We start from the raw sequence: 26,775 nt of genomic DNA on the forward strand, positions 1-26,775 counted from the left end.
TGAACAAGCTGCCAAGCTTACCCAACATCTCTCTGCTCCTGAGGCAGCTGGCCCAAACAGCTTTCTCTCTCCAGAATGGGAGCTGGTCCTGGTATGATGTGATTTCCATCCATGAGATGAGATGAACGCCAGCAGTGTGTGAGACAGGTGTGTGGTATATTCGGGTTTGGGCCTTGTGATAATTTTTCCCTTAGCATTAAGAGAAAGTTACAGTGAAATATTAGCCTAGCGGTACAAAACTCTTGGGTCTATTTGCTTCAGTGTCCAGAAGTAAAATTTGTAATGCACCAAGCTTGTTTTTCTTTACTACAAATAACAGTAGTGTATAGCACCTTCCACACATGGAAGTGCTTTACCTGGGGAAAAAGAATCTTTAATGAAGCAATAAGTCTTTTTTTCCTGTGAAAAAAATATGAAATGGCCATTTCACTGACAACTGGTGGCCTGGATATATCAGCAATTCTGCCCTAAATCTATTTTAAACGCAGCCCAGCCATGTTGGCCAATAAGATGTGAGCAGTGATAATTATTTTTTTCATAAAAATTGTTTGCTACTTTAACAGTACAATAACAAATACGCCAAGGGCTCAGTTATTTGCAGCATTTTGTCTTTCACCGAGTTATCACCAGATGGCACTCTAATGCTGACTCATTGAAGTTTATAGTAGATTTATTTATTTAAAATATGTTTTGATAGATGGATATTTACTGCATCTCTGGCCTCTGGAACTGAATAATGTGGTGGTGGTGATGATGATGAAACAGTTTATTGTAACATTACCCATTAGCTGGGCCATTATTTTCACATAGATCCCTTTCAGTTAACTGCCTAATACATATTGATAGCCTACCTCATGGTAGAATACCATGGTACCAATTTCAAACTTACACATGAGAACACTTTTATTGATCAAAACCCAAAAGTATGTTTCTCTGTGAGTGCATTTTGTCAGAGTCTAGAGTAGAATGACCAAATGTCTCCCGAATCGCATTTACATACAATATTTATTACTTGCATACAATATTTATTCATTGCATAAAATATTCACAATTGTTTTGTAATGACCTTGCACAAGCAGCCTTATGTATTTTATTAATTTTGTTATGCAGGTATATATTTACTTTGCAGACAATCTTGATTCCTACCATTGAACATGTTTTTGCTGGAATATCAGCTACATGTTTTTGCCATAACCCTCCTCAGCTCAGTTATATCTATTATTTCTGTAAAATGTGGAGAGAAATCTGACTTCTTTGTACTTACTAATTACACTTTCAGATCTGCCTTTTCACATCATATTTTAAATCAATATGGCTGTAATTGCCAGGAGTGGCAAATCGTTACTTTGATCAGAAGACTGGGGCTGTCTGGAGCATGTATCCTGAAGCGTTACTCCACTCTAGGGTCTAGACTGGTGTCCAGACGTGTTGTACAGATGTGTTGTACAGACGTGTTGTACACTGCCTACGATGGCCTTAGACTTTGCTTAAGGGCAAAGCAGCTAATGCTAGAGTCTTAGTAAAATTATGGTGACACTAAGCGCCTGATGGTAATGTGTTACGTGTTCCTGCGAGATCCTTGTAATTATCCTTGCTTGTAAGGAGAGTGCCTCTTCATTACAAGCCTTCAGTGAACTCTACACACACACACACACACAAACTGTGCTGGGTGAAAGAAATATTGACCCTGTGGGGAGATATAGGCGGAGTAAACCAGCTAAAGGTTCAGCTAGTCTCAGCTTGTCCGAAGGACTTTCTGGCTTGCTCCACAAGCGAAATCGCTGTCTCTGTTGGCAGGTGAACAGGTGTACCTGTGAGGTACCACGGTCCTGTTGGCAGGTGAACAGGTGTACCTGTGAGGTACAATGGTCCTGTTGGCAGGTGAACAGGTGTACCTGTGAGGTACCACGGTCCTGTTGGCAGGTGAACAGGTGTACCTGTGAGGTACCACGGTCCTGTTGGCAGGTGAACAGGTGTACCTGTGAGGTACCACAGTCCTGTTGGCAGGTGAACAGGTGTACCTGTGAGGTACCACGGTCCTGTTGGCAGGTGAACAGGTGTACCTGTGAGGTACCACGGTCCTGTTGGCAGGTGAACAGGTGTACCTGTGAGGTACCACGGTCCTGTTGGCAGGTGAACAGGTGTACCTGTGAGGTACCACGGTCCTGTTGGTAGGTGAACAGGTGTACCTGTGAGGTACCACGGTCCTATTGGCAGGTGACACCTGTAAGGTAATGCCCCTCTGTTGTTAGGTGGGGACATATAGGGTTTAGTGGGTTATGATGAGCCTTCTTTTACTAAGTCAGTCTAATGGAATATGAGACAGAACTAAACCTACAGCATACAACACAAGTTCAGGATGTTTACCATTGATTGAAACCTTAGCACTGTACCTAACTCAAAGTAATGAAGAAAAAAATAAACATGGGGTTCCCCAAAAAAAAGTTGTTGGGGAAAAGTGCTAGCCTAGCAGATTCACTTGTGCTAATTAAATCACATATATTTACACACTGGTAGTTCATCATGAGACAAAATGTGATTATTGTGAGACGTGGTTGTACTGGATATGCCTTAAAAATGTTGACAGGGTATTGTGTGATATTGCGGACGGTAGTTCCTTGTGGTTCTTCACAGAAAGAAGGAAATGCATCATGGAAACTAAATTTAGGGCCACATGACAAAAGTTGTGCATGATTGCCCACAGGTTGCGGGTCACCTTACCCACTGGCTTGTCCTGCTCCGTTCTCCCCCCACCCTGTGAGGTAACGAGGCTCTGGGCTGCTTCTTTTGGGTCAGTATCTGAAACAGCCTGGACTTTGCTGACAGAACTGAAAATGCAGCATCCCAATAATGTAGTGAAAAGAATTCAGGTCTGTAGGAAATGAAAGCGTTTCTCAAACACACAAGACACGGTAACTTCATATTTCGCTACCTATTCTGTACCCTCTAGACACAATAAATTCACAGGTCAACGTCACGTCGATTACATTCTGTCAAGAGCAGTATGAGGTAAGCTAGGATGGAGAAGCATCAGATCTGATGCACTGTCAGATGAGAAGATATTTCTGTAACAAAAAAAAAAGCATGAAGCCCCTGTGGGCTGAAAGTGTCTATGAGCTTCCAGGAAAGGACTTGCTCTTCTCACACCTTTGAGACACACATCTAGCCGTGGATGTTCTAATACCATCTGCCATATGCCCCAGAGAAGAGAGACATGGTCTGATTCTGAAGGCATCCTCAGTCAAGGTGAATGCCTTCAGTGACCATGGGAGGGAGGAAAGCTTAGATGAAACAAAGTTCAGATCAATGTTGTCAGGAAATGCTTAGAGGAGAAGCCAGACCCTGCAAATGCGGTGTGACCAGGACCCAGTTTAAAATCTGGGTAGGAGAAGAGGAAATTCTGACTGAACCAGAACACATCCAGACATTAATCTGGACATAAATGAGTACTCACCGGAGTCACATAGAGGTTGATGGAGAATGGATGAAGAAATTATACAAGACTACAACTTGTCACTTAGAGCTTTCAGTAGGCCACTGACTTTGTATAATTGACACTTTACTACCAAGTGCCACTCAAAAGGACTCTTCCCTGCCATCAGATTTGAGACTCGAATGGATATTTCTGAATGCTGATGGCAGTGAATCAAAGAGCAAGATGATGTATAATCATTTTCTAGGAGGAGATTTTTCTAAATGGTTTGTTAATGCTGTTAAAGTAAAAAAGCAAGCATTTAATGCACTTTGTTTGAAACAAAAATTCCTTGCAGATGTAGATGAGATTGGGAAGCATTTCTTTAGAGATTCCCCGCTTTTAAATTATTACAGTGGGCAAAACATTTGGGACTAACTGGTAAGGTCTAATATTATTATCAAATTCCAATCAAATTCAAACCCTTGGACCATGTTACAAGTGAGAATGCATTGACAACAATGGAGTAACATCATATGTTAAGATTATTAAATCAAGGCTAGCACAAGCTCATGTGATGATTCTTGGTCACATCTGTGTGGATTACGTCTGTAAGACAAATAGAAAACACGAGATTCAGGTTATTGAACACAAAATAGATGTTTGTAGAGCAGATCCACATTTTCCACTGGTCAGTCACTTCAAAGATACAGTCAGAGTCTGTTTGACATGAAGCTTTGTGAAAAACAAAATACACTGGCACAGGAAAGAGATACAAAAGGTACTATATGAAGCAAAATGGATTTATTGGACTGTGTTCAGGTTAAAGGTCTTAACAATGACTTCTATCTTTAAAAAAGTATAATCTAAAAAACATTCATGTAGGTTATTTGTCTTAAAAAAACATGGTTACTATAAGACTCATTTCTATATGAAAGTGGAAGTAATTAAAACAGCTCATTATATAGGTGCAGGGACTCCTGGCTGTGTTTGTTCCCGCATGGCCCTTCTGGTGATACTTTGTAGGGTTTTGTACTGTTGTAGCAAAATCATAGGAAATCTGACCAATGAAATGTATGATTTGCACTATGGGTGTTGGCCTATAAGAGCCAGGCCCTTCTCAGCATTATGAATAAGGGGCTATGATATTATTAGTAAAATGTCATGTACATGCCTCCTTGGCCAGATAACTTCAGATGGCAAATACAAGTTAGACAGACCTGGCGGAGTACCTAATTGAAAAGTCTTTTTCAAGGCTACCTTTCAATCAAAATCTCATAACAGTCTGAGAGGTCGGTCAACTCCATCTGTAAATCTCAGCCAGACTGGCAAAAGTTATGCATGTAATAATAACTGAGAAACATGCCTGGCTAACAACTAGCCTGCAGCTTACATGCTGTATTTATATATAGAAATTATGATTAAATATTTTGTGTGTGTATGTGTGTGTGTGTGTGTGTGTGAGAGAGAGAGAGAGAGAGAGAGAGAGAGAGTGTGAGGGAGTGATCTGCTCATGTGATTTGTCATGTGACATTTATGTGACCATAAAAACCAGCAATATTGTAATGAGCACACTGAATGTCATTGCTGACCAAAACATTTTTACAGGTTTTCTATTTTTTTCTTGTTTAAACTAATGTCAACCTTTTTAATTGTAAACTGCTAGGGGTCGGTTGTGAGGGGCTTGCAGAGATAAGACACAGTGCGACATTTGGTTTTAACTTTCATGATTCTTTTTATGTATTCAGACTGGCTGCACTAGCGTGCGTGCAGCGCAGGTACAGGTACAGGTGGCCCTTCTCTAGATAAGAGCCCAGCACGGGTTCAAAGGGCAGCAGACCTATCAGTGTTCCGCTTCATTCTCACCCCAAGGCAGATAACCTGTGACCAGGCAACTGTCCCCCCCACGGGGCGCACTGGTCCGGCCAGGACAAGCAGCCGGGAAATTTGTTCACTCCCTGATAACCGTATAGAAAAGCTCTCATCAAAGCCATCTTTGATTTCAGGACTGAAAGGGATTCAGCAGCACGTGAGCGAGGACCGCACAGCAGAGGCTGGCTGGGTCGATGTCGCCACCCAGCTGGACGAGGAGGGGAGTCGGGTTCCTGCTCACCGCATGCCTCGTTGGCCCTGTGGGTGCTGGGGCAGCAGACACAAAGTGTGACTCTTCGTAACCTTGGTGAGCTGGTGTGACTCACTATTTCAGACTGTTCCTGTCATGGCAATCATGTTACGTTCTTCGTAAGTGCGAGTCTGGATGGTAACAGTGTGAAAAGGGTCCTGTGATCTCCTGATGCAGCTGGCTGGAAATAGAATAGATGTGTGTGTGTGTGTGTGTGTGTGTCTGTGTGTGTGAGAGAGAGAGAGAGAGAGAGAAACATGGAGTACATCTGTAAGGCTTCTTCGCTGTCGTTAATGAAGACAGATACCTGTAATGAACTGTGTTTTGGGATCCTAATGTGTCACCAAGCAAAGTTCAAAGTTCACAGAGCTGCGCTGGATGTCCGTCCCCGATGTTCTGCCAGTCCTCAGAACCCTCCACTTCAAGTGATGACTCACGGAGATGTCTCATGGTGGCGCAAATGAAACTGGGGTCTCCTTATGCTGGATGGTCAAGATTTGCTTTTGACGTTACATGCTATTAGCTCCAAACATGTGTTAGCACTCAAATATAAGCACTCTTACACTCAAATCATCCATCATTTGAACAAACAGGTAAAAATTAAGCCTTGTGTGACGGCTGGACATTTGAATCCTTGCGTGGAGAACCAGCTGCATTGTAAAAACAATTTCTTGTTTTTACCACAATCTATATGACAGACAAAGAGTTATCTTGTGACCGTCACACATCGGCGAGGTTGTTGACGTTGAGGTTGTTGACTTCGCACCCAGCTCTTTTTTGCCTCACTTGGCTCTGCTGAAGATACAATTTATATGCACTCTTTGTCTTTGCTCCTGAAACAGTTGACAGGGTGATGAATTGCTCTGGAAGGTGCAGCCATTGGGTTGGTCCGTTCTCCTCAGCCCAGACGCAGATCCACGGACCCTTCGAATGAGAGACCCACGTGTGCTAGAGTGGACTGTCGCTTTGCAGATGCAAAGTTTTATTTTTTTTTACCCTTATTAAATGAGAAATAGTGTTCAGGTGCCTAATGGTTGTGAGCATGCAGTGCATCAATTCGTTATTTTAGTCAGCTAGCGTAGCACGAGGGGACCGGTGCGTTCTGGTGGAAATACGGAAGCTCAGCATGTATTCCTGAGATATTCCTTATTTGAGATGTTATGAAATGGTATGAAGATGTCAAAGATTTAGACATCACTTCCACTTTGGTGTGTAGCTTCATGGTCAGCCATGTGATTAACCTATTTTTTTCTTTTAAGGAGACAAATGGATGCTTCCAAATGTTTCTGTAGTAAAGTAGTAGCGTCTCTGTGTTAAGGGTGTTAAAATGAATAGCTTTCTGTGGAATTATTATTGAATGCTTTTCTTGGTTAGTTGTGTCGCATTAGCCTACTCTAAACTTCTCAGTGTGTCCTACAATCCTGTCTGGAGACAAAGTTCATTAACTGAGCGTGGTCGGTATAATAGAAAACCTTTCAGGATGTAGACTGGTCTCTCTCTCTCTCTCTTACACACACACACACACACACACACACACACACACACACCCACACACACACACACACACACACACACACACACACACACACACACACACACACACACACAAACAAACACACACACTGCCTGCAGGGCCTTTATGTATATAACAAAGAGGCTTGCCTTGTTCGAAGTCAATTTGCAAGGTTTCATTTAAGGTGGACAGGAGACCTAAGCTAACCTTCCTGCATAGCAAAACTGATTTGGATAATTGTGCTTGGACACCTTAGCAATGGACAATATTATAATGATTCAACATCCAAGATTCTTGGAGCTCTTCATTACAGGCTGTTTTTGTCTTTGTGTAAGCTATTTTAATTAGGTTTTAAAATTTAAACAGGCTCTCTGGGGCATAAACATCTAATCTGCAGCTCACAACACAACCTAGGTGCTGGCTGTGAAGATATAACCTGAACCTTTAAGATATAACCTGTGACCTATAAAGCCACTAGCAAGGACCTGAGTTAAGTTACAGCAGGGCAGACTCTTTAACGTGACGAGGAAGTGCTGTCTTTTAACAGTACCTGGGTATCCTTGTGGCACAACCCTGGTTATGATATCCATGCTAATTTCAGCAACACACATTGCTTTTTACTGTCACTCTGGTCGTTTACAGTTTATGAACCTTTTCCCCTCCAGAGTCAAGTACCTATCTGTGAGAATTGAGATAAAAAACGTATTCTCAAGAATACTTTAAATACTTGATTCATGATAATGGTGTCAAATACAAAAATCCTTTAAAATGTTTATTTAAGGATATTTATTGTATATACAAAAATCCATATAGAGGACACATTTTTCCTCTTTTCAATAAAGGTCGATGTTAATGGTAGGTCAGTGTGTGTTTCTGTTACATTATGTGGCATAGGTAGTATAATAGGCTTGTATCAGCTATGCTTCATGGTGGGGAGTGCACTGTGTCAGTGATCCTCTTACAATCATTACTGCTAAAGTAGTTACCATGTCTGAAACAACAGGGCCAAAGAATATTTCAATGGCATGGAAACTGGAGCATGGAAACCATTTGATCCAAGCAGACACACACACACACACACACACACACACACACACACACACACACACGATTAATGCACTGCTTATGACACTGCCATGAGGCTGCACATTATACTTGCGTGGCAAATGCTTTGCGTGCTCGTTTCATTCCAGCCCTCAACCCTGCTGACTGCTGCCACACTGTTGACTAATGGATGTAACGCTGTCATTTACCTACTGGAACGCCTTCCTCAGCCTCCACGTCCTTGCATACATTTGTGGCCCTGGAATCACGAGTTCTGAGAAAAGCAGGACAGTGTGTGCATTGTGCTCGTGTTTGTTTTGCCTTGTTTGTGTTAATTCCGCAGGCCGCTTTCCATTCCTCGTTGGTTCGAGTGCCCAGAACGCGTAATGATGCCTTTTTCTCAGAGCCTCCTCATACCGATAGGAGTACCTTTATAAAATGTTTTGTAAAATTACATTTTACATACAAAAAAACAGATCTGAGCACTATTTCTTAGATTTATGGAATAAAAATCACTGATGAACTGCAAGAGGGAGAGAGGGACACTAAACTGTAACAAGTCCTGCAGGGCTGTAACTGATGTCTTGCAGGGCTGTACCTGATGTCTTGCAGGGCTGTAACTGATGTCTTGCAGGGCTGTAATGAGGTCCTGCAGGGCTGTAACAAGTCCCGCAGGGCTGTAACTGAGGTCCTGCTTGGGTGTAACTGAAGTCCTGCAGGGCTGTAACTGATGTCTTGCAGGGCTGTAATGAGGTTCTGCAGGGCTGTAACAAGTCCCACAGGGCTGTAACAGGTCTTACAGGGCTGTAACAGGTCCTGCAGGGCTGTAACTGAGGTCCTGCTGAACATTTTTTCCATAGCTCTCTGTGCACAAAGAGCAGAGCACGTTGTAATAAAGCTGTGGGTGATTCTTTTGAGCTGTTCTTAATCTGCTAAAGAGTCTGATACTCTTTATGGAAATACAATATAAATGTCTTTCTTTTCTGAGATGATGATTCATAAGGGCTCTTCATGTAAAATAATCTCTAAAACCTCTAATTACTTGGTCAATTTAAATGAACCATATGATTGTTGAGTAATTTATTATAAAACAATTGTTTTCATTTCTGTAGTTTATTAGGTATTCCGTTGTTTTTTCAGTGTTACATAGTTCTTTTACAGAATCCACCTTTTTCAGAAATTTCCAGAGATTTCTACATATTCATGTGTGTGTGTGTGTGTGCGTGTGTCTGTGTGTGTGTGTGTGTCTTGTGTCTGTGTGTGTACGGTGAGATAGAGGCTGCTAATCAAGACTATATCAGATGAGTTTTGGTCTTCTGCAACCTGCACACCTTGCTCACCATCTGAACCAATCATCAGACCTGATTATTTCGACCTTGGTGGTATCATAGCAGATTTGATGTAGCATAGGCTCTGTTCCTGTTGATTGCACAGACAGAACAGAGACATTAATTTCATTTCATTAATGTCACATTGGAGAGAGAGAGAGAGAGAGAGACAGACAGACAGACAGACAGACAGACAGACAGACAGACAGACAGACAGATAGATAGATAGATAGATAGATAGATAGATAGATAGATAGATAGATAGATATTATGAGAATCATTATCATTTATAGCAGTTTGGCAGAAGAGTAGTCTGATCCTCAGTCAGTCATTTTACTGCCTATATCATGTAGTTATGATTATTTCTGTGCTGTGACTTAGAGGTTTTTAGAAGCCACTCTTGTGTATGACAGGAATGTGTGTTACTTCATGAAAAGCAGTACATCTGCACTGTTCTCTTGTTGAGCAGATACCAATTATGCAGAGAGTTTTATTGGACATATAGCCAGATTGAGCTCCTTTCTGTCCTGCGTTTGCTGGTTTGGAGCATCTGAATCTTTCAGGTCCTCCTCTGGAGATCAGTGCTGTTCGCTGCCTCTTGTCCAGTTTTCAATAATCCTTTATTACTGTATCTCAAACCAATTCTTATGTGGCCTGAATAGTTCAGCACAGCTAGTCCAGTTTCTCTGGTTTACTCTTTGCTTGTTTTTGCTTCTTTATTTGACACCTATGGAGTCCCGTGCTGCTCCAGAGGCCACGTTCCTGCTGCTCCAGAGGCCATGTTCCTGGAGCAGGACTCAGCTTTAAACGGCTCCTTGTTCTTCCTCGTCTGGGGACATTTTATTGTAGTTAATGACCGAGCTGTGGTGCACCAGGGGGAGTATTGACGGGACCGTCTCACGATGAAAAACAATGTTGATGAAAATGTGTCATGACAGTGGTGTGTGTGTGTGTGTGTGTGTGTGTGTGTGTGTGTGTGTGTGTGTGTGTGTGTGTGTGTGTGTGTGTGTGTGTGTGTGAAGGAGAGGGGCATACTGTGTCAGTGAATAGGAGGTGGGTTGTTTGGCCCCTTTTGCAGGTTGGAGTTGTCTGGGATCTCCATGAGATTAAGTGCTTGGGTGAACGTAAACATTTAAAATCCTGATCTCCTCTACCTTCTAGCAGAAGACAGAGATGAACTGCAATCCCACAGTGGTAAGATACTTTAAAATTTATTTGCCAGTGTGTAGACTGCATGGAAACTCTGTCAGTGGAGGATTGATCTCAAAGCGATTCTGATTTTTTATTTAAATACTGACTACATATGTATTTCTGGGCTTTCCCTTGTCAAGGAAATTAAACATAACACATCTGACCAAGTGACCTGTTTATTACATTTGCCTTATGATTAAATAGCGTAGAGATTAATGGAATTTTGAAAATTGACATTTTGGTCACACATGAATACTTGTACTTGGTGTGGAAGATTTGACCACACAGTGACCCGAGACCTCTGGACCAACTAGGACATTCAGGAAGAAAAGTTGGACTCTAACAGCAGTTGGACAGACATGACCCGGGAAGAAACTGATGTGCATCAACCCATCCGTCACGTCTTCATGCAGATACATCCCTAACCGTCACGACCAACCAGGATGAATGCTAATCCTACACCCAGGTCTTCCCTTCATGTCTTCCCTATATATATCACGAACGAGAAGAAGAACAAACAGGGAAACATGGGAAAGAAACGAAAACCAGAAACCCAATGACTAGAACTACAGGGAACAGGCGGAACCACACAGTCAGAAAGAAAACATGAAACGACAACCGACAAGCGAGAGAAACAGTGAGGGAGGGAACCATGGAGCCAGAGGGAGGGTGAATCGTGCCAGCTTACCGCAGGATTAACAAACATTGATATACCATAACTGATTATTCAGAAGCATTATGTGCTGTTACATTAGAAATGACTGGATGATGACATAGTCTCATTACCAAGTGATGTTGTCCCTTATATCAAAGCTGTTACCTTGGTCCTTTGACTGAAAAGGGATATAATCACCGAACAGTGCGTCAGCAGTTTTTAGCTCGTAAAGGACACAGGCCTAAATGAAGGCCACCAATACAAAGGAACAATGCAATTATAGAGTCTTTGCAAAAGCAGTGACTAAACAGAAAGAGAAAATGACTTTTTTCTGACCTCTTGCCTCTCTAAGGAATCGACTGACTCTCGTCCTGCTTTAATGAGACTGTGTAACAATGAACAGCATCCTGCCGTAAATAACAGCATTTGATGCCACATAGACCCACCGCACTCTAAAAACAAAAACAAATACGCCTACTACAACATAGCCACCTCATGCAATGAATTTCAAATCAGAATTCGTTTGCTCCCAGCTTCAGAGATGCACACTGCATGAAACAGGCCATAAATTTAAAATTAAACCCATGCACGCAGCTTTATTGCAAGAAGTGAATTATCCGGACACTGTCAACCAGGGAGAGCATACATGCTGTGTCACTGAGCAACGGCGTGTGTTTGTGAGAAGCCAGTATGTCCTCTAATGCCAAAATAGTTTCTAAAGGATTGCCGGAATTTTTGTGTGTGTGTGCAAAAGAATGAAAATGGCAGAGAAAGACAGAAGCCAGGTGGTAGCATTTGGACGGTTACTGCGAGCTCCCAGGGAGAAGCAGAAAAGACAACACGTCCTCTTGCACAGGAGCAGGCGCAGTGTTAGCAGACGCATGCAGATGAGCCATGAACAGCGTGTTGAAATGATCAGGCAAGAGTACCGCTGGCAGTGGAAGAAATGACTGGACTTTTAATTTGTACGTGCCTAATGTCGGGATTACTTTTATTCTGCTGCACAGCATTGTTATACGGAGTGCACTGCCACATGGGGCCATAATAATAACAGTCTCCCCTATTCATTCTTTCATTTCACGGTTTGAACTCATGCAGAAGTATTTAATCTATTCATATAGCTGGTGTTCAACTGCTTCTAGTGTAATACTCTTAGAGAGCTATCTGACTAGAGTTTCCATTTAAACACATTGAACTAGGCAATCAATGCCCGTAGAAGCATCTTTACACTAGATGTGTTAGATTACCATTTGTACTGATTTCTATTTCTCCTCATCATCCAAACCATGTGTACTCTCACCACAGGCCAGTATTGGAAGGAACTGTGGATTTTGGCAATATTGTTATCAGATAAGAAAATATGTACAAGACAACATTTCTGAAAAAAGTCGATGTATTCGATGTCTAACTCTAAGACCTTGTGCATTTGTCTGAGGTTGCTGTCAAACGTTTTCTGCATGCAGATCTAATCTAATGCATGTAAATGCAGAGAATTGTTGATGTTTAATGAACCATATTCTTCTAACCACCTCCCACATGTCCTGAATGGTGGTGCTACAATCCCATGAGCTGACTGTGCATTCTGGGTGCAAATGTTCACTCAGCCTCTGTCTTCACCTGTGGAATGCCACATAGAGCTACTGTTCTGCCTTGTTCAGCACTTAAATGTATAGCACATAACAGAATAAAGGTTATACATAAAAGTATTGTGATAGTAAACATATTGTTGTGTCTTAGGATTCTCAACCAGCACCTTTGTTTCCCTGATTTTGATCTGAAGATCTTTCCAGCACAACCATGATTAATTTTGACAGCATTTGGAAGTCTGCAGAATATTTGCTCAGCAGATGGCCCAGACAATTGTGTGGATTTGAGTCCCATACTGTGGAAAAGGCTGCCCATTTTAAGTAGATTTAACTTAAGTGGATTTCAAGTAACTGCTGAATAATTATTGTTATGTCTGCAATAGCAATATGGCTGACCAATTGATCATTACGATCACCCACTGTAAAGCAAAAAAATTGATGCTAACCAAACATAGTAAGACAGTGCTCTGCATTTACATGCTGTGCAATGTCTTTAACTACTTTAGCATTTAATTACATAGTCTACAATATACAATAAATTCCATTGGAAGGATGTTTGCAGCATAGTTGAGAGGAATAAATGTAAAGATCTTGGTTACACCAGCAAATGCCATCAGTACAGATTTTGCTTTCAAATAAAAAATATTTCTTATTACATTTTCAGTATATTAGAGGAGTATCCAATGCAACTGTACAGACGCCTGACGTTTCCTGTCCTGAACACCCAAAGCCCAGCCCTGTCACAGTTCCAGAGTGATAATTTGACTCAGTTGATCCAGGAACCACTGAGATATCAAAAGGCTACACCAATGTAGGTTATAAAAAAGATGAAATGAAACTCTGCAGGATGTTAGCTCTTCATGCCTAAGGCTGCCTCTTGTAAAGATTTTAACACCTTTATTAACTCAAAAGACCATGAAACCTGATCAAGTGAATTATTCTTTCAGATAAACTTTTTATTGCACTGAGACAGACAAATAATTTGGAACTTTTTTGTAGTCATAGTCTCACAGAGTTTATCCTTCTCTCGCAAACGGTGCAGTCCTCAAATACCTTTTTAGAACTGTTGTGCCACAAAGTGGAACATTTATAAAGACAGACTGAAGTTTAGGTGCAGTGTACTTATGCATCATGACAAAGCAAGGCAATGCAGTCTGATATGCTCAGCTCCTGTAATACAAATAGGTGCTAGCTGCTGCCTGCTGGCCAGTTAGGGGCCATGAACCAAATATGCTTATTAGCCCTGTTCCAGTGGAGAAAGAAGAGGTCAATGGGAGGTGAGTGTACACCTGTGAGGCTGAAGTACTATAGCTGTGCATTGTCCCAGTCAAAGATCTGCCTGTGGTTCAAACAGGCATTGTGGTTGATTTTGATGTGTCAGTTCTGGATTGGATTAATCGACTGCATAAGTTGTAAACAAAGATCTCTGCCCCATCACCTGAAAAAATGAAAACAAGCAGATGAAACATAGAAAACAGGTTCGAATGCAGTTTTGGAACCATTTGAATTTTACTCAAAGTCAGTGACGATTCAGTACTATTCTTCCTAATTCCAGACTTCTGAAATGGACTATTTCATGCATGAGTCATGGGTCAGGGTGACATAAAGTGTAGACCAAGAGTTTTATTATAAATGCATTTTATTTTTGAAGATTTGTAGGTCGTGCACAAATTCACACCTTCTGGTACATTTACTGAGACCCTAATGTATATCCACGTATTTGGGTTGCTCTGACTGGTGATTAAAATCAACAACACAATGGGGAAATGAAAAGGATCAATTAAATTGTCATATTTTAATTTAGAAATTAAGCAGTTATATATATTCATACATCTATATTTAATTTGCTACATTTAAGTTTCTTTATTCTTTTATATATGCCTAAGGCCTAAGACTAAGCCATCTTTTCTCCCTCTCTTTTAAACAGACTAAGTAAAGCTATTAGACCGTAAATACAACCTTAATTTAATCATAACGTAAGTGCATAATGCCTTCTTAATTTAACAGTTATATTTTCCGTTATTTTAAATGGTTAGTAGCTTAGAATAGATCTTATAATAGATTACTCCAACTCAGAGAAAAAGTAAATGTTTCTACCAAACAACACCCGATTATTTATTGGTAATTCATAGTATATTCGGATAAAGCGACATATCGACCAGTATGTTTGTGTTCAACGTGAGTTTGAGTTGCGCGAGAGCTGTCGGCGACAGTAACGGCGGTAACGGGCGAACGGAGGGGACACGGATGTCAACCGGACATCTAGTCGTGGCAGTGAATCCGTCGCTTCGTCGCAACTTTCTCAACAACAGGCTCGTTATCGTGCTTATTCTGTCGTTACACACTGCCACGTTCACCCACAAATTGCATCTTTTGTGAGCATTTCCGTGAGCGCGAGCGGCGAGCGCGCGTCTCGGGGACGCACGAGCACACACGGACCGTGGAGGAACCGCTCGCGTGCGGCGTGGCTTCATTCATTCTTTATTGGGTAAGTATTTATAGTGCATGTCTTATAATATAAGCTTTGGATAAGTTGTCTTCAGTCACATTTTAAAATAAGATGCAGAAGAAAAAACACAATTTTTGTTTTGAGGCGATGAATGAAGCTGACTTTCAATATATGTCCGCTTTCAGTAGGTTATGTGTAGATAAAGATTGAAAAAGCGACCTATGCACAACTCCGTGGTGTCTGCTGTTCGGTGGTGTACCATAATGTTGGCTTCGTGATATGAAGCATTTTCTCTAATAGAGGAAATTTAGTCTGAATTTGAATTCCTTCCCAAAGACGCGAACCGTTTGAACCTTGGTTATAATAATTTGCCTTTTTCCAGTCTATCCAGAATAAACCTTCTTATGCAGATGCTGGGGTGACTATGACTGACAAGACTGGGTGTAGGCAAAATGTTTAATATTAAGTTGCGAGAGAATTAAATATTGTTAAGATGCAACACAGACCATACTTACAAGTGTGTAAGCAGCCCATGAGTAGAAGACGTCGCTACTAATGAGAGGTTATATGCTCCACTCCTCAAGAGGGAGTTTATATTGCGTCCTGAGGAGATCTGACTTCTGGAGCATATACCTTGGAAAAGGGCAAAGGAAAATGTGGCGGTATAATTGTGTACAAAAGTCCTCTATTTTGAACATCCTATTTGCATCGACAGGTAATAATTATGTGAAACGTAGCGGAACAAAGCTAATAGCAGGTTTGATGTGAAGTGCATTTTTTAATGTGACGCTGTTGGATAGATATTGAGACTTTGAAAGGTATAAAAAAGAAAACGTCTGCTCTGTTGAAGATAGTACTTCAGAGCACCTCTACCTAGCTTACACTAACTGTTATTTAAATGTTGTTTGGGGATATTGAGAGGGCACTTCTGAAGCAGGAGGTCAGGACATTGTCAGTCAGTGTCCTATTCAGAATTGAACATGTTAAATATTTGTATTTACTGCAGTAATTGCTGAGTGGAGTGCTAAAATTTACACCTTACAGGCTCATTAGGTACAATTACACCAAGTGCACTGGAGGCAAGTACTTTCACATCTGCCCTGTCAGTGATGGGCATGACTAATCATTATTGTAAAGCAACACTTTTACTTATTTTACTGTGGTGTAATCAGGATCTGAATCCACAGATTGTCACATATATCTATAATACACAGTCCATACATGTAAATCTTAATTATAGTCGATGTCAGGGGGACCAAGCCACCAGCCCCTTCCTTTATAGTGGTGCTCACATCTGTTGCGATCACCTTCCTCAGGATTGGGCAAAGTATCTCTGCTCAGATGGTAAGAAAGAACCTTGCATAATAACAGTTTGCTGGTTGTAAACAGAACTGAAACGCATCAAACACTTAACGATCACTGTACCAGATGTGCGTGCATAATTACTGCTGAGTTTTTACCCCCAAAATTGTACAATTAGATTTGGTTTATTGACACTATTAGACTGGCAGATGTGTTGTGTAATTGTTGGGCAGATTGTCATTACAGTGGCGGCGTGGACGTTAAGGTATGGAGCCGCACAGATGGAACACAGCATGATGTTTCTAGCTTGTTTGTTTGTTGTTTCTTTTGTAATGTCCTTTGGTAAAGGATGCTGTGATGTGAGTACGTTGTGTCTCCTGTCATGTGGAGCGGAAGGTAAAGCCGCTGTGTTGAATTTCTTCAATCCCGTTCTGCTGAAAAGGTTCGTCACTGTCAAGCCCAGTGCTATGGCACACAAAACACCCCCCAAACAAACAAACAAACAAATGAAAAACACTCAAAACACTGGCAAAGTCAAGGGATCATCTCTATTGCCGGGCAGCTCACCTGCTGGGGAAGTTCACAAACACCTGTATTTACAAAAAAGACCTTCACAGACTCCTTGAAGAACATATTGTGCACTTGTAATGGGTGAGTCTGATGTTTCATAGTTGGCATGATGGCGTATCTGTGCCACTTGCATGTCAGGAGCGTAATCGTGAGTAAAGCATGCTCGCAGACCTGATGCAGACCTGACGCAGACAGACTTGGCTTCTACATCTGGACAGTTATGGCCACAGCTACGAAGCAACATGTGCTCCTTTAAATGTGACGATAAGCATTATCAGTATAGGATTTCTGGAATTGAGGTCATAGATGCTTATAAAAGTTTTCGGACGTGATTGGACGTGCTGCAGCAGGGCTCCCCTTGGAGAGGGCAGCCATTTGCCATCCGCACTTACGTAGTGTCGATATTACATCCCCAATGAGCTCTAAGAGTTCTTCATGTGAAAAGTCTAAACTGCCCACTGTCTTGAGAGCTGCTATCATGAGATGCAGCCTGCTGTTCTGAGCGATCGACTGCTGAGAGAGACACAGTGGAAGAGAGAGAGAGAGAGATGGAGAGAGAGAAGCAGTGAGACATTGTACCAGTACACAATAAATAACAATGAATTAATGTGCTTTCCTTATTTTCACTTCAGCAGTGTGCTGCAGTGGATATATATTCCCACTGGAGTTAAGCCTAGAGGCTCTTTTGTCTATAACCTACAATCTAGGACAGTAATAGGAACAGGCATCTCTGTCTCACCAGTAACCTAGTTCTAGTTAAAGTACTCCAAATTATCTCTGTGCCAAATGTACTATTTCAATTTGGGCTTCCCAGAATGTTTTTAATAGGCACTTTACTTTGCCATGCTTGTTATGGACTTACAGGCAATATCAGAGATCCTTATCAGTCACAGATTTTATACTATTCACAAAAATAATTGCATTCTCTCTCTCTCTCTCTCTCTCTCTCTCTCTCTCTCTCTCTTTCTCACACACACACACACACACACACACACACACACACACACACACACACACACACACACACACACACACACACAGGTAAATAAAGTATTTGTGATTGTAATTATTCTGTATTGTACATTCCAAAAGTTTTTCTGTGGTTCCCAAACGATCTTAAAAAGCACAGGTGTCTTTGGATGTAGAAATAACAATGACAGAGGACCAGAACTACATTTCATCTTCTCAGGAGCTGGATTTACGTAGATGCAACAAGCCGTACGGTCTTTGGAGCCTCACTAAACGTACAGGATGAAAAGAATAACATATATTATCCTTGAGTTTCTTCATGATGGTCTTATTCGACATCTTTATGATGGTCTGACTTGGCAATAATGCCATATATGGGCATGCCAAACAAAACAGTTGTACACGGAGGTGATGAATGTATTATTGAAGCATGTCATGGGCGTGCATTCATTAGAGTACATGAATCAAGTGCAGTGGCATTTTTACAGAGCACGGTGTGACAGGTTTTTTAATCGACAGTCTGCAGCTCTGATTGGTGGAAGCTTGTTTCAGGACTCGGGAGACATGTGGAAGAAAGTGGCTTCCTGTGGAGACATCGAAGCCCGAATTCGTGACAGTAGCTCTTATGAAGCTGTAATCCTTCTCCTCATAGCATAGTGGCTCAGTCCTTCGGACTCTGAGCCTCTTCCTCCATCTGAGGCTTATAGCACTTCAGCGCATGTAGCCCCGAGACCCCTCCCTTCGCACAGTGTGCTCACGTTGAAGGTCTTTGCTATACGCTCGGCGCCTGTCTGTATGCACGGACACAGAGCGAGAGCCAGGAGAACACGGGGCTCATGCCTGTGACATTCTGTTTCCTTCGCCGCAGGTAAAGTGTCCCTCGTCCCCCTGGCATTGTTGTCCGCGAGCGCTATGGCCCCACGATGGCAGACGTGCAGGCCAACTCCACCGGCTACAGGGAGGCGGTCATGGGCATCTCCTCCTCCTGGCTCCATGGTCTGGACACTTCCCTGATCTGCTGGAGCAGCTCTTGCCTGAAGGAACCCTGGCACTACCTGCAGCGTGAACTGGTTAGCCAGGACTACGACGTGTCTTACATCATCTGCCTCTTCCCTTCATGGTGATTGTTTGCAGCTATGGTAAGCAGCTACAGGCTATCCAGCAGGTAGGTCCAGACTGCTGGTTCAGACTCCAGGGAAATACTGTACAGTTGAATATATGAAAATGCCAGTTCCAGATCACCAACAGACTGACAGTGCTATTCTGTTATTAGTATTACTGTTGAACTGCTTGGCATCAACTTGTTGAAGTGAAATCAGATTCATTCTGATTGATGGTATCGTTTATAGGCCCTAAGGTTTTAAATCTAACATGCTCTCTGGAGAAATACAGGTGACTTCAGAAATGTGACATTGGATGCTCACCCTCAAGTTCCCATGCATGTGCATGACTGACTTATAAACTAGATATCTAAATGGCTTTTTTTATTGCTCTGCCAGTAAATGTCCCTGTTTCGTCTCCGGCGAACTGATTCTGGAGCTGTGATGCAGGTCCTCCTGCAAGAGAAGCAGGAGAAAACAGCTGCTGGCAATGAGTGATCATAAACAGCCCCTGAATAATGAATCAGCTAACTTCTCTGTTGATTCCCATTCTAAGAAAGGTTCTTTCAGCGGAGGCCAAGTTACTTCCACCTCCCTTTGGGAAGATTAATCAAAGATGAACTGAACCTCTCAAGAAAATGTGACGTCCTTGTGGTGTCAGCCTAGTGGTGCCAGTGACCGTTAAGAAATTTGCCAAAGTAAGAAAACGTAAGCACCTTAGAGTGGTCCATTCAGAATCCGAACATCTGTCGGTGTGACGAAGGCTGAAGACATCCACCCTACCTGAGGCTTGAAGCCAGGCCCAAGAGCAGACAAACAGGAGTGAAGCTATATGAACCCTCCCCTGCTGTCTGGGACTGTGCAGTGTGATGACCCCTGATGAGGGTCACCGGGTCCTGGTGGAAAGGACAGGTGTTTGCAATGTGGCAAGTGTCATGTGCATGGGAGACCCTCACAGGTTGGATAGATGCTCTGGGTACTAAACCAGGGAGCTGGCTCTGTGACCCAGTGGTCAGAGCACCAGTTTACTTCCTTTCAGACCTGGGTTTTAGTCCTCGGCAGGGTGGCTGCCTTCATTCTGGCTGAAAAGCTGCATGAAAAACTTCATCCTAAATGTAAAGAGTTTTTTTTCACATGGAACCTAGTTCATTAATACATGGAATCCATCATACTTTACTGAATAAATCACCAGCTAGGAGCAGACAGACAATTTCTATGATATAATGACATACTAAATTCTTGTATTTGCAGCTGAAATGCTTAGGACATAAAAGAATGAGAATCTGTTCATATATAAACTCACTGCATTCACTGGCTCCTTCAGAAAATGTGGAAGGTCCCCATTTGTGCAGAGTGTGGTTTTCATATCGACCTGCCTTTACCTGCTTTCACAATGAAAGAGGCAGCATCAGATATGAACCATTCGGTACACCTGGGCTCGAATGTCTGCAGGACAATTAAATGTACAGCAAGGCCGCATACGGAAGAAAAGGCGTATTCCTGCTCTTTGTGAAGCTCTGCTCTCCCTGGCTGGAGGCTGCCGGGCTGGTTTGAGAGGAACCAGCATCTGAGGTTGCAGACTGGGGTGGAGAACAAGATTCACACAACTGCTCGATGCACTTGAGCTTATGGAGAATGAGGAGGTGATTTCTTTTGAAATGCACATTTATGGATTTGCCAGATGCTCTTCTTCAGGGCAACTTACAATTTCAGTCATGTTACAGAGGGAAGCAAATGTAGTGATTCAGTCTTGCCCAAGGACTCTTATTGATATAATATGCTGCACGTGTTGGGGGCTTGAACCCAAGCCGCCTCCCATGGCAGGAGCAGATTTTCTATCTGCTGACAGTCTTTCTTTAGAGGCCATGCTTACTCTCATGCTTTTAAACGACAGGACTGTGAAAGAGGGCTTTCTTAGATCTGGACTGAGGCAGATAACCTTGATCTGGGGATCAATCAGCAGAGGCAGAAAGATGAATAGAAACCACCAGAGTTAAATGTATGCTGTGAGAGTGGAAATCATTTTCCATTAATGAATAACAATCAGACATAAGCACCATGGAGGAGTGCATGGGAGTCTTTAGGCTCTTTGGACCACTCACTCACAAATGATTACATACAAGCAGGCACACATGCTTGTACATACGCAAACATACGTGCTCACACACTCGCACACACCACACGCACAAACACACATACACATACACACACACATATGCATACACACACACCACACACACACACACACAAACACACACACACACACACACACACACACACACACACACACACACACACACACACACACACACACACACACACACACACACATAATTTGCATCATTCACTCACAAAGTTATGTAGACTGAAGGACGCGTCATTATTCATTATTCAGTATGTACATGCACCCATGCTCGTACCCTTGCACGCACGCACACACACACACACACACACACACACACACAGGAGCCAGTGCACTGTTCAAAATCAGTACAGTCATGCTGAGAGGTAATGGAGCACTAGGCTATGCATCAGCTTCCAATTGCATGGCCACTTAATGCTATTTCATATTTCACACTGAAAGCCTTTCACAAACAAATCCGAGTGGCCAGACTGTAAAGCCACTTGTGGTATTTGTGGACTGGTAGAGCCCAGGAACCCTCAGCAGCACAGAAGCGGCGGTTCTTATTGAATTACACATGATTTGGTGGCGGAGTGCTGTATATGTTCTTCATCATCATCGTCATCATCATCATCTTCATGCTCAGTATTCTTCATGCAGACACTATTTTTAGTACAGATGTGAGAGAATGAACTTGTATCAACCCAGATATAAACATTTTTTTGTAACTATTCCCTGTAAGAATTCATTCAGTTTTCTCCCCTAACGATGATGGCTTATCATGGGAGGGTACTTTGATGTCTTTCCCACTCAAATTGAGTTGCGGGGATGGTGACCAATGCCGATAAGCTGAAAGGTTTATCTTTGGGAGCGTTGCTTTGAGATCGAGTGCTGTGTGTTTCACTGGGGTGTTCACAACTGTGCCAGCTGACATCAAGGCTGCACCTGTGCGTTCATGTCCACACACTTAAAGAAGACACCACTGTCCACCACATGCAGCGATAATGGTCCGCATATGTTGCCTCAGAGCAAAGATCTTATTTATCTGATCACATGTTCTTAACGTGCAGTTTGTATAAAGCATGAATTAGCTGGAACACGGACGTAATTTGGAGGGGGGGGGGGGGGGGGGGGACTTGTCCCCCCCACTTTTTCAAAAGCCGGTTTTGGTCTCCCCCAGTTTTTACGGTTAAAACCAAATATTTAAATAGCGACGTATCCATGTCCCCCCCACTTTTGAAATCAAAATTACGTCCATGAGCAGGAATATACATTTTCCCTTTCGGACCTGGTTTTTACTTAGCAGCATTCGTACCATCGCTGCACAAGATTATATAAACAACAGATGGGAGCTTTCTCTCAGAAGGTTTTAATGATGTCTGTTTAAAAAAAAAAAATCAAATTGGCATCTTATCAAAAATGTCATCTTCCACCCTCCTCTACTTGACCTTCTCTCCTGCCTCTGCAGTCCTAACTACGAACATAGTCACCTCTTCTGTTAGCAGCTCTCCTCCACTACTCTACGGTTCCTTGTGTAGAACGCTGGTGTTGATCCATGGTTCATTTCTTTGTTCATCTTATTCATTTTATTTTATTCTATTTATTATTATTATTATCAAACGTACATGCATATGAAGTAGTGATCAGCACATGGCAAAATAAAGCAAGCTAGCAGAAAGCATTATTGTTATTATTATTATTAATATTATTATTAGTATTATTGTGGAAGATGAGCACCATAAGAATACTTGCTTGATATAGATATTAAACAACAGTGACCAGAAACCAGCAAATCCTGCAGTACAATCATATCCAAAAACCAAAGAAGACAGAAAAGAGGAAAGAGGGAGAGAGAAAGACAGTGAAGTACAGATATTTCAAAATATCTGAGACATCAAAGTCCTGCATATTACTGAAAGATTAAAGGATAAATCTTAACACATGTGATGGATGCTGTGTGCCATTGCCATGCCTTTCAGGGTAAGCCTCAATTTTTCCAGGTGTATGAAGCAAATCAAATCTTTTAGCCAGTGCTTATATGTACAGGACGTGGACTGCCCCCAGAGCAAGAGAATAAGTCATCTAGCTAACAATGTACAGGAGACCAGGGCATCGACATTATGGGTCGAGATGGGTATCTTCAGAGGGCAGGCCAGAAAGACACCCTCAGGGTGTTCAAGGGACAGGGTTCAAGAAACATCCTCAGAACAGTGGAGAGGCAGTTGTATATAGACCACAAAAACACAGCAGGAGAGGGATATATCTAGAACGTATGACGCAGTGTTGCCAGGACCTGTTGGCATCTGTTAAACCTAGTCCAGAATAGGCCATAAACAAATCTCAGCTCAATGAGATCACGTCTAGGGGACAATGAAGAGAACTGGATGCAAAGTGGTATTTTATCCCATAATCCGTCATCATTGTCTAACCGGGGGGAGAGAGGAGGAGGCTGAGGAGGTTATTGAGGGTCATTGTGATAGTACCTCTGCAATTGATATTACGGTCGAACAAGACATCTGGGGAGTGCCAGGATGGTATGTTAGAACTTCTGGGAAAGATTTTTGACAAAGGTTCAAACTTATAATTACATCTACCTGAAAATGTACATTTAAATGAGTGGAAATTTAAAGAAGTTGGGGTAGTGCAAGAAGAGGTCATTTAAAAGTCCTTCGCAACCTGACTCCTGTTTTTTCTCAAAGCAGCTGAAAGCGGAATCCAACAGCAAGGGAGGGAATAGTGGATATCTCTTAATAAGGAGAACCCAGAAAGTAAAGAAACTGGTCAAAACCGGGGACACAAGTAGAGTCATTAGACAGAGAGACTAAATGGTCTCCTGTTCTACAGCCCTCCAGGCTGGGACCCTGTCCCATAGACCATGATGTCCTCACCTCCAGCAGAGGACTGAATGGATATTTGCCAGACAGTAATAAAAGAGTAATTAGGTGGTGGGAATAACCACTGCACTTGGGTCTTGGGAGAAATGACTTTGATTTTCACATGACCCTTATTCTAAATGAAGCTTGATAAATATTGATCCAAGGTATTAAAAACTGAATTGGGGATAAAATAGGGATTGTCTAGGATATTTAAAAATGGTGACAATAAATTACGGTATTTTTACCGAATTCACATGGCCAGTTAATGAAAACGTAATGGCCCACCTCATACGGCATCCGCCATGTCTCAGTTTTTGTTGTTCCTTCCATCCTGTCGACGCGTGTTCTTGGGTGCCTTCCTTTCCCACATGTTTCTACACCACCTCGTTAGCTGCTCGTTAGTGGTGTTCCCAGGTGCACCTGATCTTCATTCACTTCCCTAATTCTGACCGGTATATGTGCCTCATTTTCTGTTCATCTGGTGTCTACTCTGGATTGTTCGCATATGTGGGGCACCTTGTCTTGGCTAGGTGCTCACACAAAAGAGAGACACGAGATGTGTTTGTGTGTCTGGAAGGCACTGAAGCCAGTGCAGATGTAAAGAAGTTTAACCCTTGTCAAATCTTTTGCCAAACCCAATGTACTAAAGGTATAACGGAGGTAATTCTAGTAGATCAAAGGCTTTTGAATCAAGCATTAGGATCTCATTAGGGGAATAGGACAGTGATAAAGACTGACTCTCCTGGTGTTACACAAACATGATCTACACTGGATGAAGCCAGTCTAGTCAAGGTGGAAAATACTAGAAAATCTCCATACATTTTGCAAGGATTTAAAAAATGTTAACCTTTACAGCGAGATGCCTAATTGGGCATTAGGTTGTGGTATCTATTAGTTTTTTGTGGCATAACAGCCAATGACATAACAGCCTAATGAAGAATCAAACAAGAAGAGAGTGAAAGTTCATGAGAGAAGAATTTTAAGGAGTTCTCAGCAGGACAGATATTTGAAGTTTTACTGCTCTGTGTGGTCCGAGTGGGTGGTCCAAGGGTAAAATACTGCTCTCATTTCACTTTACATACAGAATCTGTGGATACTTTAACGTATCAGTTAACTGATCATTAAAGAAATATCTGTATTCACATCAGACTTATAAAACACCAAGAAAAACTTTTTTCCAGAGGGTCTGTAATTATGTCTTCATTTTGACAGCCAAACTGTGCACTGCTTCTTGGTTCGATTCTCGGTCTGGTCCAGTCTGCTCTGTGTGGAGTTTGCATGTTCTCCCTGTGCCTGTATGGGTTTTCTCCAGGTACTCTGGTTTCCTCCCACAGTCCAAAGATGTGCGTGTTAAGTTGATTGGTCACTCTGAATTGCCCGTAGGTGTGTGTGCGTGTGCGTTGGCCATGTAGTGGACTGGCAACCTGCCCATGGTGTACCCCGCCTTCACCAGACAATGCTGGGATTGGCTCCAGCCCCCCTGTGACCCCAACTAGTAGTATTGAGCAGTTAAGATAATGGATGGATGGATCTGTGCATTGCTGTTTGGGTAAGGTAAAGGGTCAAAAACAAAATAGGATTCTAAATGCCCATTAAATAGCAGTCAAGTTAAATTTAGCTAAATGAGTGGTTCTCTTTTTAGAAGTTTCAACTGTAGTGGTACAAAGACAGTGGTACTTGCACCGTGTTTCTGCACTCCCAAAACGACTTCAAAAATACAATAAAAAGAGAATCGTGAACTCCATAGTGTTGTGCGTGCGCCCTTTTTTTTCCAAATAAAGTCACGTTGTGATGACATAAGCGTGCTCGGGCCGGGTTGATAAAGGCAGTGTGAGTGCAGGCCAGAGGGGGAGAGGGGAGGGGGGATAACCGGGCCCCAGCACGGAACAAGCAAACCGTGCCTAGTGTGAGTACGCCCTTAGACACAAGTTAGTTTTGATCAAAAAGACACCACACGTGTCGTCTCTCATGTAGTCTCTCCTGTAGTCTCTTCTGTAGTCTCCCCTGTAGTTTCTTCTGTAGTCTCTTTTGTAGTCTCTCCTGTGGTCTCTTCTGTAGTCTCTTCTGTAGTCTTTCCTGTGGTCTCTCGTGTAGTGTCTTCTGTAGTCTCCTGTAATCTCTTCTGTAGTCTCTTCTGTAGTCTATCCTGTAGTCTCTTCTGTAGTCTCTCCTGTGGTCTCTTCTGTGGACTCTCCTGTAGTCTCTCCTGTGGTCTCTCCTGTAGTCTCTCCTGTAGTCTCTTCTGTGGTCTCTCCTGTAGTCTCTCCTGTAGTCTCTCCTGTAGTCTCTCCTGTGGTCTCTCCTGTAGTCTCTCCTGTGGTTTCTTCTGTGGTCTCTCCTGTAGTCTATTCTATAGTCTCTTCTGTTGTCTATTCTATAGTCTCTCCTGTAGTCTCTCCTGTGGTCCCTTCTGTGGTCTCTCCTGTGGTCTTTCCTGTAGTCTCTTCTGTAGTCTCTCCTGTAGTCTATTCTATAGTCTCTCCTGTAGTCTGTTCTATAGTCTCTCCTGTAGTCTCTCCTGTGGTTTCTCCTGTAG

At 42.4% G+C, this 26,775-nt stretch overlaps 1 long non-coding RNA gene across 1 annotated transcript in view; it reads left to right on the forward strand.

The window, feature by feature from the left end:
* The first annotated feature begins 15,039 nt into the window (after positions 1-15,039).
* The window catches only part of LOC143519082 (uncharacterized), a 30,170-nt gene continuing 18,434 nt past the window's right edge, over positions 15,040-26,775 (forward strand). The window contains exons 1-2 of the long non-coding RNA XR_013132351.1: positions 15,040-15,339; positions 19,010-19,306. This is a non-coding gene — a long non-coding RNA (uncharacterized LOC143519082). The remainder of the gene's footprint in view (positions 15,340-19,009; positions 19,307-26,775) is intronic.

Source organism: Brachyhypopomus gauderio, chromosome 7, assembly GCF_052324685.1.
Source record: "Brachyhypopomus gauderio isolate BG-103 chromosome 7, BGAUD_0.2, whole genome shotgun sequence".
In the NCBI taxonomy this organism is placed as follows: domain Eukaryota; kingdom Metazoa; phylum Chordata; class Actinopteri; order Gymnotiformes; family Hypopomidae; genus Brachyhypopomus; species Brachyhypopomus gauderio.